At 43.9% G+C, this 11,750-nt stretch overlaps 1 non-coding gene and 1 pseudogene across 1 annotated transcript; both read left to right on the top strand.

The window, feature by feature from the left end:
• The first annotated feature begins 697 nt into the window (after positions 1 to 697).
• Positions 698 to 10,368, top strand: LOC116149734 (opioid growth factor receptor-like protein 1; annotated as a pseudogene).
• LOC135319539 (small nucleolar RNA SNORA76) lies at positions 9,374 to 9,511 on the top strand. The gene has a single exon (XR_010378219.1). It is a non-coding gene; the product is annotated as a small nucleolar RNA SNORA76 (small nucleolar RNA).
• Positions 10,369 to 11,750: the final 1,382 nt, after the last annotated feature.

Here is an 11,750-nt window from a genome sequence, read left to right as displayed (position 1 = left end):
ATTGTCAGCCATTATTTCTTCAAATATTCTTTCTGCCTCTTTCTCTCTCCCATCTCCTTTTGGTGCTCTCGGTATTCATATGTTGTAATGCTGGATTATGTGCCACAGGTCTCTTAGGCTTTGTTCATTTTTTTCCCTTTCTTTTTCTTTTTCTCTCTTAAACTAGAAAATCTTAATTGATCAATCTTCAAGATCACTGATTTTTTCTTCTTCCAGCTCAAATGTTCTATTAAACCCCTCTAGCAAATTTTTCATTTGTTACTGTGCTTTTTAAGTTGGTAATTTCTATTTGGTTCTTTTTAAAAATTTTGATCTACTTACTGATTTTTCTATTTGGTAAGACATTGTTTCATGCCTTATTTCTTTATACCTAGCTTTCTTATTTCTTTAAACATAATTATAATAGCTGATTTAAAGAATTTATTAAATAAATCCCATGTCTACAAGTTCCCAAGGACAGTTTCCCCCCCTGTGAATAGGCCATGCTTTCCTGTTTTCATGCATGCTGTGTATTTTTGGTGGTTCTTGAATGCTGGAAATTTTTAAAAATATGGTAACATGGGAGACCAGATTCCCTGCTTTTCCGGGGTTTGTTGTTGCTGTTGACTTATGGCTTTCCTGGAGTAATTCTGGAAAGTCTGTTTTCTTTGCTGTGTGGGTCTTTGCAGTCTGTGCTTGGTTAGCTAGTGGTCAACACATGACTGACAGAGGTTTGTGTACATTGGTACACTTCTTATATGCTCCAAGTGTAAAATTCTACCCTGGCTTTCCCTTGCTGTTTAAACAAAGACTCAGAGTCAGCCACAGATGAATGATGAGGGCTTCCTCAAGGTCTTCCCTGGCCGTGCACACAGTCCTGCACAAGCACCTGGCCTTCTGGCTCTCCAGCAATGTGCCTGATCTTTTCAAAGCCTCCTGCTGCTTTACAGACTGGTTTGGCAGGTAAAGACCTTCTCTTGGTAGCTCCTGGGATGACAGGACTACCTCCAAACTTTTAATTGTGCTGGTTTGGAGCTAGTTTTGAGGCTGTTGCTAGGACTACAGTGGGGTCTACAGTAGGTGTGCTTGATGCTAGGGGCTCAGGTGAGTGTGGATTAGGTCTGGTTGCTGCGTGGATGAGACTGGCTCCAGTACCTTCTTTGGTAGAGTGGTCCTGGGCCAAGATTCCTTTTCAGAGTGCACAATTGGGTCCTCAGTCTATCTGCATATTACTAGGTTTGTGGACTAGTGTGGCTCCCACTAGTCCCTGGAAGGACTCCAAACTTTTACACATTATTACGTGTCTAATGGAAATTACTGCCATCATAAAGCAATAAGTAGAGGCCTTAAATATTCACATATTTGGGTGATTTGCTCTGTTAGTGTATTTAATCTAATGAAAACTGTTGTGTCTTGGGCATACTTTATTTATTAGAAAAACTATAATTTTTCTACAAAGCAATCACTATTATATGGGACCTTGGCTATTAAAAGTCTTTCTCACATTAAGAAGATGTATATGGTAGAGTAATCAATGCATAAAGTGATTGAGAAGAATATTACTGAAAAGAGACTTTTTAAAAAGAAGATTATCACTAGTAACTTTTTTCTTTTTTTCAATTGAAGTATAGTCAGTTTATAATATTGTGTCAATTACTGGTGTACAGTACAATGTTTCAGTCATATAAATACATGCAATATATTCATTTTTATATTCTTTTTCATCGTAAGTAACTATAAGATATTGAATAGAATTCCCTGTTCTATACAGCATAAACTTACTGTTTATCTATTTTATATATAGTGATTAGTATCTGCAAATCTTGAACTCCCAATTTATCCCTTCCTACCCCCTTCCCCCCGTGGTAACCGTAAGTTTGTTTTCAATGTCTGTGAGTCTGTTTCTGTTTTGTAAATAAGTTCATTTGTCTTTTTCTTAGATTCCACATATGAGTGATATAATATGGCATTTTTCTTTCTCTTTCTATCTTCACTTAGAATGACAATCTCCAGATCCATCCATGCTGCTGCAAATGACATTATTTTACTATTTTTTATGGCTGAGTAGTATTCCATTGTATAAATATAACACTGCTGCTTTATCCAGTCATCTGTCAATGGACATTTAGGTTGTTTCCAATTTTTGCAGAGAAGTTTTGGTTTATTGACTATTTAGGAGTCATATTAAAGGTATTTGTAAGTGAATGAATACATAAGAAGTGAAGGCACCAGGCTGGACTACACATTTTTAAAATGTTTCAGTATAAAACCTGCTATTATAATTGTTTTATCTACTTTTTAAGGTGATAAATCCCAAAAAGAGAGGAAAAAGGAAGAAATACATTAATTCAGGAACAGTTAAGTCAAATTTTATGCTATTCATTAAAGATTCAAATAAATGAATAAAAACATGTTTTCTATTAAATAGAAGCAACTAAAAACTGAACTGTTTCACTTAGGGTTTTTAATATGAAGGTATATAATAAAAAAAAAAATAATAACCTGCTATGGGAATGGTTGAACTGGAGCATACCTTATAGGAGGCAGCGACCTAGCAGCCTATGCGTTGTCCTAGGGGCTGAATGGCCTTTGAGGGAAGATGATTTTTGTTATGAATTCTTCATTCAGTGAAATCACCCTAGAGAGAATCAAACAGACCTGAAAAAGTTTAAGTTATAATAAGAAATACTACATTTTTTATACACTTCACTCAGATTTGTTTTATGAAATGTGAAAGGATTTGTTTATAGTGCTTTAAAATTTACAACTCTGTGGACATGCTGGACTAAATCAGTACAGGAAGGTGCAAAGGTGAAAGTTTATGTTCAAATTGTGAAAAATCAAAACCATCCCATTTTGATAAAAAAATATACTGAAAATTTTAATCCTAAGATTTAATTCTCCTTGGGAGAAGCAAATATAAGTTCCATCCAAGCTTTTTGTTTTTTTTTTTAAGTTTTTTTAAAGCAAGATATTAACAATATTGGATGGCCTCATTACAATACCATGACAAAAACACACATTTCTTTTTATATAGTTTAGCGCGCTGATTCTGAATTTTTAGTTTTAACCATTTTCCAACTTCCTCTCAGTTTCCTTTTTATCTAAAATCGGAAGTAACATAGTGTCCTTCCTTGTAGATAATTTTTATGTTGTTCTTCAAAGGAAGTTAACTGGTCATGTAAGTCAGTTGATTTTTAGGCCTCTTTTGTTCTGATAATTTTAAATGTTAAGAACAATGATCCCTAGAGTGTGGCCCGGGCGCGCCAAGGTGCCTCCTCGCGCCCCGGCCGCGGCCAGGCCCGGGCCCCAGCGCCGCCGCAGCCCGCCCCGCCTCTCCGCTGTGCACCCTGCTTGGCGGGGTCAGCTTCCGCGAGCCCACCACCGTGGAGGACTGCGACTCCTCCTGGCAGACCGACTCAGAACCCCAGCCCGCAGAGCCGGGGCCAGGCGGCGACGAGGCCCCGGAGCGAGCCGGCGGGCGGCCCCGCGCCAGCCCCGCACCGGACCCGGACGCCCAGGCTGCGGGCGCCGAGCGGGGTGGTGATTCCACTGAAGCAACTGCCAAACCAAAGAGAAGTTTTTATGCTGCGAGGTATTTGTACAAATACCGACACCAGTACCCACAGAACTTCAAAGATACCCGGTATCAGAATGACTTAAGCAATCTTCGTTTTTATAAGAATAAATTTCCCTTTAAGCCTCAACAAGTGGAAAGGGGATTATGAGACTCTGGAGCACAACCACACTTAATCCCATGGCTCTTCCCCCTGAGAGAACAAGGCTTGAACTTTTACGCAGAACTATGTATGAAATTGAGGAATTCAAAAAAGTAGAAGAAGCAATTCGAAGATTCCTACTGGCTTATAAAATGATGTTAGAGTTTTTTGGAATAAAACGGACCGATAAAACTGGAAATGTTGCTCGGGCTGTTAACTGGCAAGAAAGGTTTTAGCATCTGAATGAGTCCCAGCACAACTATTTAAGAATCACTCGTATTCCAAAAAGCTTGGGCGAGCTTGGATGTGAAAGTTTTAAATCTCCCCTTGTAAAATTTATTCTCCAGGAGGCGCTGGTGGAAAATACCATCCCCCATATTAAAAGAGCGCCCTGGAGTATTTTGTTTATACCATTCGAGACAGAAGAGAGATGAGAAAGCTCCTCTGGTTCGCCCAGAAACATTACATGCCTTCAGAGAATTTTATCTGGGGACGACCTAGGAAAGACAGTCAGAGGTGAGCAAAGCTCAGAAAATGCCTGGCCCCACCACCTCTGGTCATAGCAGTCAAACGTCTCTGCATAAAATATCCAAGGACTCCAAAAATTCCTCCTCCTCGTGGTGCATGTAAGTAGCAAAACAGCTGAAGAAAAAAAGGGGAGACCTGGAGAGCCAGGAGAAGAGACAGATGGGCCGAGCGCAGAGCCGGGCAGTGAGGCTGCCGGGCCAGGAAACACAGAGAGAGACGGTGGTACCAACAGTTCGGAGCCTCAGCCAGAAAAACACCGAATAATCCCGTGGAGAAAAAGGAGAGTGGAAGTCCTTCTGAAAAAGATGAAGAAGGTGAAAGTCATGACAAAGACTGTGGAAATCCCGGAGATGCAGGTTCCCACGATGATGTACTATCACAGTGAGTTATCAGGAAACCCACAAGAGGTTTCTGTTGTTCAGTTTACCCCAAGAACAGAGGTCACATTTCCAGTTGTGCCAGTTGTTTGTGATTTCTGCTATAAGCTTTGGGTTATTTCATTTTTATTTTGGGCGACACTGAATTTAACATTTAATAAGTTCTAAGGTGAGACCCAATTAATGAACCTGTCCTAGAACACCTTGAGGATGTGAGTTTTTCAAATCCTGTACACAGCAGTGACATTTGAATTATTTTCAGTATATTTGGAAGTGATCCTGTAGTCTTTGATATATCAAATAAATCCTTTCAAGAGACCACCTTCCATGTGAAGAAAAAAAGTCCTAACAAATTTTAATAAAGAGTAATATTTTTATTGATTTTCAAAATGCTAAGAAATATGCTTTTTCTTCTAACAGAAAAAAGTCTGTTTGGGATTGCAATTAGTACTAGCAGGTGATTCTGCCTTGTTTTTCTTTTCTTTCTTTCAGGTCACCTTACTTTCTTTCTTGGTAGAAACAGAAGTTTCACTCCTTGACTCTGTTAAGGGAGGGTAGGTCATCCCCTGAAATAGTTTCATTACGTAAGCAATGGTTGAGAGGCAAGTTTGGATGTGTCTAGTGACTTTACAACGACAGCAGTCAGAGAGAGCACACATATAAAACCTCTTTCTAATTGTGAGTAAGCAGGGTTTTTTGCCAGGACTGGCTCATTGCTAGTGTTGTCAGGCCAGAGAAAGGAGGAGAGAATGAGGGGCCAAAGGAACAAAGGCAGTTTGTGGCAAAGCAGAGAAATTGCCCTTTTTGCTCTTCATTCAGGAAATAAAACAAACAAAAGCTACACTTGCCCAAGCGGAGACTCTTTGCTACAAATGAGCACACTGAAACCTGCCACCTGGACTCAGTGACTCAGAAGCTACAGGGCGCTTGTTTCAATAAAGTTAAAGGAAAATGTACAAAGTAGGAAAAAATATTTGCCAGCCCCTTTAGTATTCCAATGTCTGTGCATATTTTTATTTTAAAAGGTGGGACAGTAGAAAGCTGAATTTGTCATAACAAATAGATTCCTGTAGAAATAAACTCCTTAGTAGTTGTAGATAATAGTTGATAAAGAAAGGCAGTAAGACATGGACATCTCTTAATCTGCTCTTTATAAGGTGCTTTTAAAAACTGCTTGATCCGTCAGGCTATAATTTGCATGTTGAGGTGATGATTAGAAGTTTTAAAATATTAAAAATATTAAAAATGTCTTTTGGTTTTGCTTTGTGAGCATGTGAAGTGGGTGTCGTGTGTGTGTGTGTGTGTGTGTGCATGTATGAAAGAAATACCCAATATTTATTGTCAACAGTAAAAATCTAGTAATATTTTGATGTGAGTCAATCAGTAAAAGACATTTTCAGGATCTATTGCCAAGAAATCACTTTCACTGGTTGCTCACATTTTCCTTCTGAGGATTCTTAGGACTACTAAGAGCGAATAGGTTTCTATAAAACCTAAAGACAATGAGGTGTCACCTCACACCAGTGAGAATGGCCGTCATTCAAAAATGCACAAATGACAAATGCTGGAGAGGCTGTGGAGAAAGGGGAACCCTCCTACACTGCTGGGGGGAATGCAGTTTGGTGCAGCCACTGTGGAAAACAGTATGGAGATTCCTCAAAAGACTAGGAATAGACTTACCATATGACCCAGGAATCCTGCTCCTGGGCTTATATCCAGAAGGAACCCTACTTCAGGATGATATGTGCACCCCAATGTTCACAGCAGCACTATTTACAATAGCCAAGACATGGAGACAGCCTAAATGTCCATCAACAGATGACTGGATGAAGAAGAAGTGGTATATTTATACAATGGAATACTACTCAGCCATAAAAACCGACAACGCCATTTGCAGCAACATGGATGATTGTAAGTGAAGTAAGCCAGAAAGAGAAAGAAAAATACCATATGAGCTCACTCATATGTGGAATCTAAAAAAACCCCAAAAACAAAAACAACAGAAACAAAGCATAAATACAAAACAGAAATAGACTCATAGACATAGAATACAAACTTGTGGTTGCCAAGGGGGCGGAGGGTGGGAAGGAATAGACGGGATTTCAAAATTGTGGAATAGATAAAGAAGATTCTACTGTATAGCACAGGGAAATATACACAAGATCTTACAGTAGCTCAGAGAAAAAAATGTCTCAATGAATATATATATGTTCATGTGGGACTAAAAAATTGTGCTCTACTCTGGAATTTGACACATTGTAAAATGATTATAAATCAATAAAAAAAAAAAAAAGTCTTGACAGCCATCACTTTTATGCTGCTTGTGTCACCGAGTCCAAACTTGTTCTGCTCGCTGCATTACACTGACAGTGTGGCCGTAAACCTCAGCAAGAGGAACCTGATAGCCATTTCCAGCTGTTAACACCTGGAGACTTCCTAAGTTACATTGAAAAGAGCATCTCCGGCAAGCCAAACTTGACTTTACGAATTTTGTTACATTAGCTTGAATGCTTTTCCTACTCACTTCGGCATTCCCTGTACTTGACTGATGGACACACAGTAAAACAATCAGGCTGCCTGTGCCAGAGGGCAGGGGTGGTCCCGGGAGATCCTGTAGCAACTGGCAGGAGGGTGACAAGGAGAAAGGAACACCCCAGTCATGTCAGGACAATGAGGAAAGGAAGCCGGGAGTGGCTGGTTTTCCCCCTTCTCCCTCCCATGTCTTTACTAGTCATAACATCATTCAGCTGGGACTGGCCTCGTGTGCTAATTCTGGGTCTCCTGGAGATGCTCAAATTCTTACTTGAGGATGGAGGTCACAATTTCTTTTTCAGTCTGCTTTTACTTGCCGTACTAGAAGGATGTGAGCGGGTGTAGGATCTTGAAGTGCCTGTGATGGTGGTGCCTTAGGGCAGAGAAGGGGCAAGCCATGGGTTTATACCTGTGCATTCTGAGAAACACTTCTAAGATGGTTAAGTTTGTTGTGCAAAATGATCTAGGACCCAGGTATCTGACAATTTGCTGAATCACTTCCTTTCTTTAAAAAAATTGGCCATTCTTTACCGAGTCTCCCCTACTCCCTCTAGAGGGGAGTGTAGAATCACATCATGCTGTTTAATAATTGTATTCGTGTTCATGAGGCCAAGACTGACTTGTCACAGGTCACACACTGGGTTGCTGGCAGAGCTGGGACTTGAACTTGTGACTTCCTTCTCAGCCTGATGCTCTTCCCCATGTACGGAGCTACTTCTGCTGCTTTCCTGGTGTCCTTACCTTTCTGCTCCAACCCCTGCACTGCAGAGGGTGCCCCTGAGCAGGAGCCTTCCATTCTCTCCAGGGCTCTGATGAGAAGGCCCCTCTTAGCCGGCGGAGGTCTGTGCTGGGATGTGAGCTCATCTTTGTGATTCTCATTTGCTGTAATGGGAAGCGGCTCCCAGAAGAGAAAGACGTGCATTTGTTTGCAGCCAGTGGGACGATGTTGAAATAAACGCAGCACTGATCAAACTACACACAGCCAGCACATCGCCGGAGAGACGAAGCAAAATGGAATCGCTGATTTTTCTCACCGTCTTCTCTCAAATGCTTCTTCCTTGCCGCCCCCCAAAGGTGGCTCACTGTTGGGACCCTCTAGCATTGTGACATAAATGCTCTGGTTTGGGGTACCGCCCTGTGTTCAGATCCATTTACTGAGAGGTATATTTTCCCTTTTCTAATCTGTGGAAATCTTGAGGGAAGTCACTTTTCTGAGCTTCACTCCTTTCGTCTGTAAACTGGGCCGATTAGGGCCTCGCTCATGGATTTTTGGAGCTAAAATAACAGATGAAGGTAAAGGGCTCTCTCCGCTCGGTGCCTCACATGCGTTAGCATTCAGGAGGTCGGTGCGGTCCTCATCAGTGGTCCGCATCACCGTTATAACTGCCTCGTTGACCTGGATGGACGTGGGAGTGTCTGTGATAAAGGACCCAGCCTAGAACCTGGCCCGTGGTTACTGTTCGTAAGCGAAAGCCGTTGCAGACGTGTGGGAGAGCGCAGAGATTTGAGTACTTCAGCAGATGCAACAGAACTGAAGGAAGCAGGGACTTACATCATTCTCCCAGCTCTGTCTCAAAAGAACTATATTGCCTGGGGCCAGTCATTTTACTTTCTGGAACTTCATGTCCCCCATCAATCCAGTGGGGCCTGCGGAGCGTTGGGTGACACTGCAAAGAGAGGGTGGGAGGGAGGTGCCCAGCGCGGTGCCAGAAGGGGCGGCGCTGCATCGGGGCTGTCCGCTCTGAATTGCTGGTCACACCGTCGTCGCTCTCCCTGGAGACCAAACTGCCAGCCCATCACGAGAGCTAGAACTTGTGCTTCCCCCTTAGCTCTGCCATTCTCTGTTTGTAGGAGTGCACTGTCCCCAGACAGATTCTGAAAGAGAAGGCGGAGCCGGGGAGCGCAGAGCAGGTCAGAGCTTCATGGCAGCGCCGTTTAGAACAGCCCAGGATGAAGACGCTGCGCGCCCCCCCCCGCCCCCCGCGCGCTGTCAAGCATTTGGGGTGTTTTGATAGCACAGAGCCCCCTGTGGCCGGCCGTGCAGGATGTCAGATACGTGGGGAGCACACGGCTTGGGATTTGCGGGATGCCCCGTCGGGGAGGGAGTTGAGGGGCAGTGTGAAACGACGACCCGCTGTTTTACCTGCGGTCCTGAGAGGGCGAGTGAGTTTCGGAACCCGTTCTTCATTTCGCTGGGCACCGCTCCCTGTGGGTACCCCTGCTTTGACCACAGCCAAGGCACTGCCTTGGAACCTCTGCAGCGCCTGCCCCATGGCCTCAGGGGTCAGGTGGCGGCGCCAGAGCGAAGCTAGCTTGTCCAGGTCTGGGGATGCTTAGAGACCACCTACGTGATTCCTTTGGCAGCAAGTGACATTTGGCAAAGGGCATGGCTGACAGGAGCCCCAAACAGGTAGGTGTCGGGGTGGGGGAGGATGTGATGCACATCAAGGGTCAGGAGGCCAGGGAGTGGGGGTGGCTGCGGTTGTGTGTGTAAGAGCCACCCTGTGTGCAGACGCTGCGCAGAGACTTGTGTGACACAGAGCAGGTGGATGGTCTCCTCTGCCTGCTTTCTCCGATGGGCCTTGTGCTCAGAGAATGCAGCTCAGTCACCTGAGTCTCATGGGCCCACTGGCACCTAGTGTCCTTCCTCAGAAAACTCAACAAGGCAGGGTTCACAAAGCCTTTGGCCCCCCGTGAGCACTCAGTGTGTTGGTTGCCTTCCCCTTTCCTAGAGGCTGGGGTCGGGGGGTGGGAAGATTGTTTGAGCACTTGGGCTTTTTGGACATATGATAATCACCTGGCTAGGACTTGGGGGAAAACTCCCAGTTTCCGGTACAGTCTGCTGTCCACTCGTGTGTGCGCATCCCTGATGGCAGCCCTGCAAAGACAGGTCTGCATCTTGGGAAACATCTGAATAGAATTAGGAAGGCTGGAAATAGTTACATCTACCAGTTGGTTATTCCTTGTTTTCATAAAGTCATTACAGTCTCTGATAAAAGAGATGAGCGTCAATAAAATGGAGAATTAGACATGTGGTGATTCCTTACATTGAAGATCGAAAAAATTGACGATTCAGTGCTTCAACACGGGCAGTCTTGAGATACCGTCTCTCTGCTTGATATCCTTTAGCAAGCTCCAACTTGGAGGGCAACGTGGAAATTCAGCCTGGTACCCAGATCCTTTGCTGATTTAGCCCATGGCTTCCCTCCTCAGCTGATTTCATCTTTCTGACATTTTTCTTTAACATCCCTGAAGGTGTACCTCAGTGTATGTGCATTAGTTTCCTGTTGCTGCTATAAGAAATTACCATAAACTTCGTGGTTTAAAATAATACAGATTTATTGTTTTCCACTTCTGGAGGTCGGAAGTCCGACATCAGTCTCTTTAGGCTAACATCAAGGTGTTGGCAGGGCTGGTTCCTTCTGGAAGCTCTGGGAGGAGAAAAATCCATGTCCTTCCTTTTTTGGTTTTTCTTTTAAGCTACAAGTGGTTTCCTGCATTCCTCTACTTGTAGCTTCTTCCTCCACTTGGGAAGAGCTTTGCTCCAGTCTCTGCTTTCAATACCACAGTGGCTCATTCCCTGATGCTGACTCTCTCTGGATCTCTCTTACAGGGATTTTGTGATTCCAACAGGTCCAGCCAGATAATCCGGGATAATGTCCCCATCTCAAGATCTGTAATCATACCTACAAAGTCCCTTTTGTCATGTAATACAACAATTTGCAAATTCCAGGAATTAACACTTGGGCATCTTTGAGGACTGTTGTTCAGCCTGTCCCAGTGGGTCCCCTGTATCTCTACCTTGTGTTCTTGCTCCCTGAGATGCCTTTTCATGCCTTCTTTGCCAGGCTGACTCCTATTTACCCTTCATAACCCAGCCTCAGGGTCTTCTCTGTCAGAAGACATTCTTGGACATTCTCCTTCTCCTGTCCCATTGCTCCAAGGCCATAGGCCTCTCCTCCGTGCCTACCTAGCATCTTGCCCCTGTGCTGTGAGTAGTGTCGTCACCCACTGTATTATAATACAGTTTATCTGTCTGCCTGTCCCAGTGGTCCTTGCAGACAGGGACCGCATCATCATTGCTTTCTTACCCCTGCCACAGGGACCCAAGACTGCACTTTGTAGGCACTGGTGGGTGGATGTCAGGGAGCATGCCTCCCATCTTGAAGACACCCCAAGGAGAAGCCCTGTGTCCTGGTTTCCATGCACCCTTGTTGGCCTGGGATTGCATTTCCTCCTAGGAACTGAAGTCCTCTGGGCTTCAGCCTGTCACGGTCCCATGTTTTCCTGTCCCTTCAGCTGTTTAATTCCCTCTTCATTGGGCTGTAGTCGATTAGCCTAAGTGAAAGCAAATAGACAATTTCCTATTAATATTTATATTGCTTTGCTTTTCTATTTCTTGGCGAGGCTCTGAGGACGGGGATGGCTGCAGAAAACGTTCTTTCATCTAAATTATGTCCCTGTTGGGGGCTAGATTTAGCCTTTTTGCTGGGCTGTGGAGAAGAGAGGATGTGGTGGACTTATGAGCCCGGGAACAATTAAGGCACAGCAGTCAATCCAAAAACTGCAAGTTCGAATCAGTAAACATTTGTGGAGTACCCACTGTGTGTCTGTG

This window comes from Camelus dromedarius, chromosome 28 (assembly GCF_036321535.1).
Source record: "Camelus dromedarius isolate mCamDro1 chromosome 28, mCamDro1.pat, whole genome shotgun sequence".
NCBI classification, from domain to species: domain Eukaryota; kingdom Metazoa; phylum Chordata; class Mammalia; order Artiodactyla; family Camelidae; genus Camelus; species Camelus dromedarius.
The sequence above is the reverse complement of the archived record's forward strand: the minus strand, read 5'-3'. Positions and strand labels throughout refer to the sequence as shown.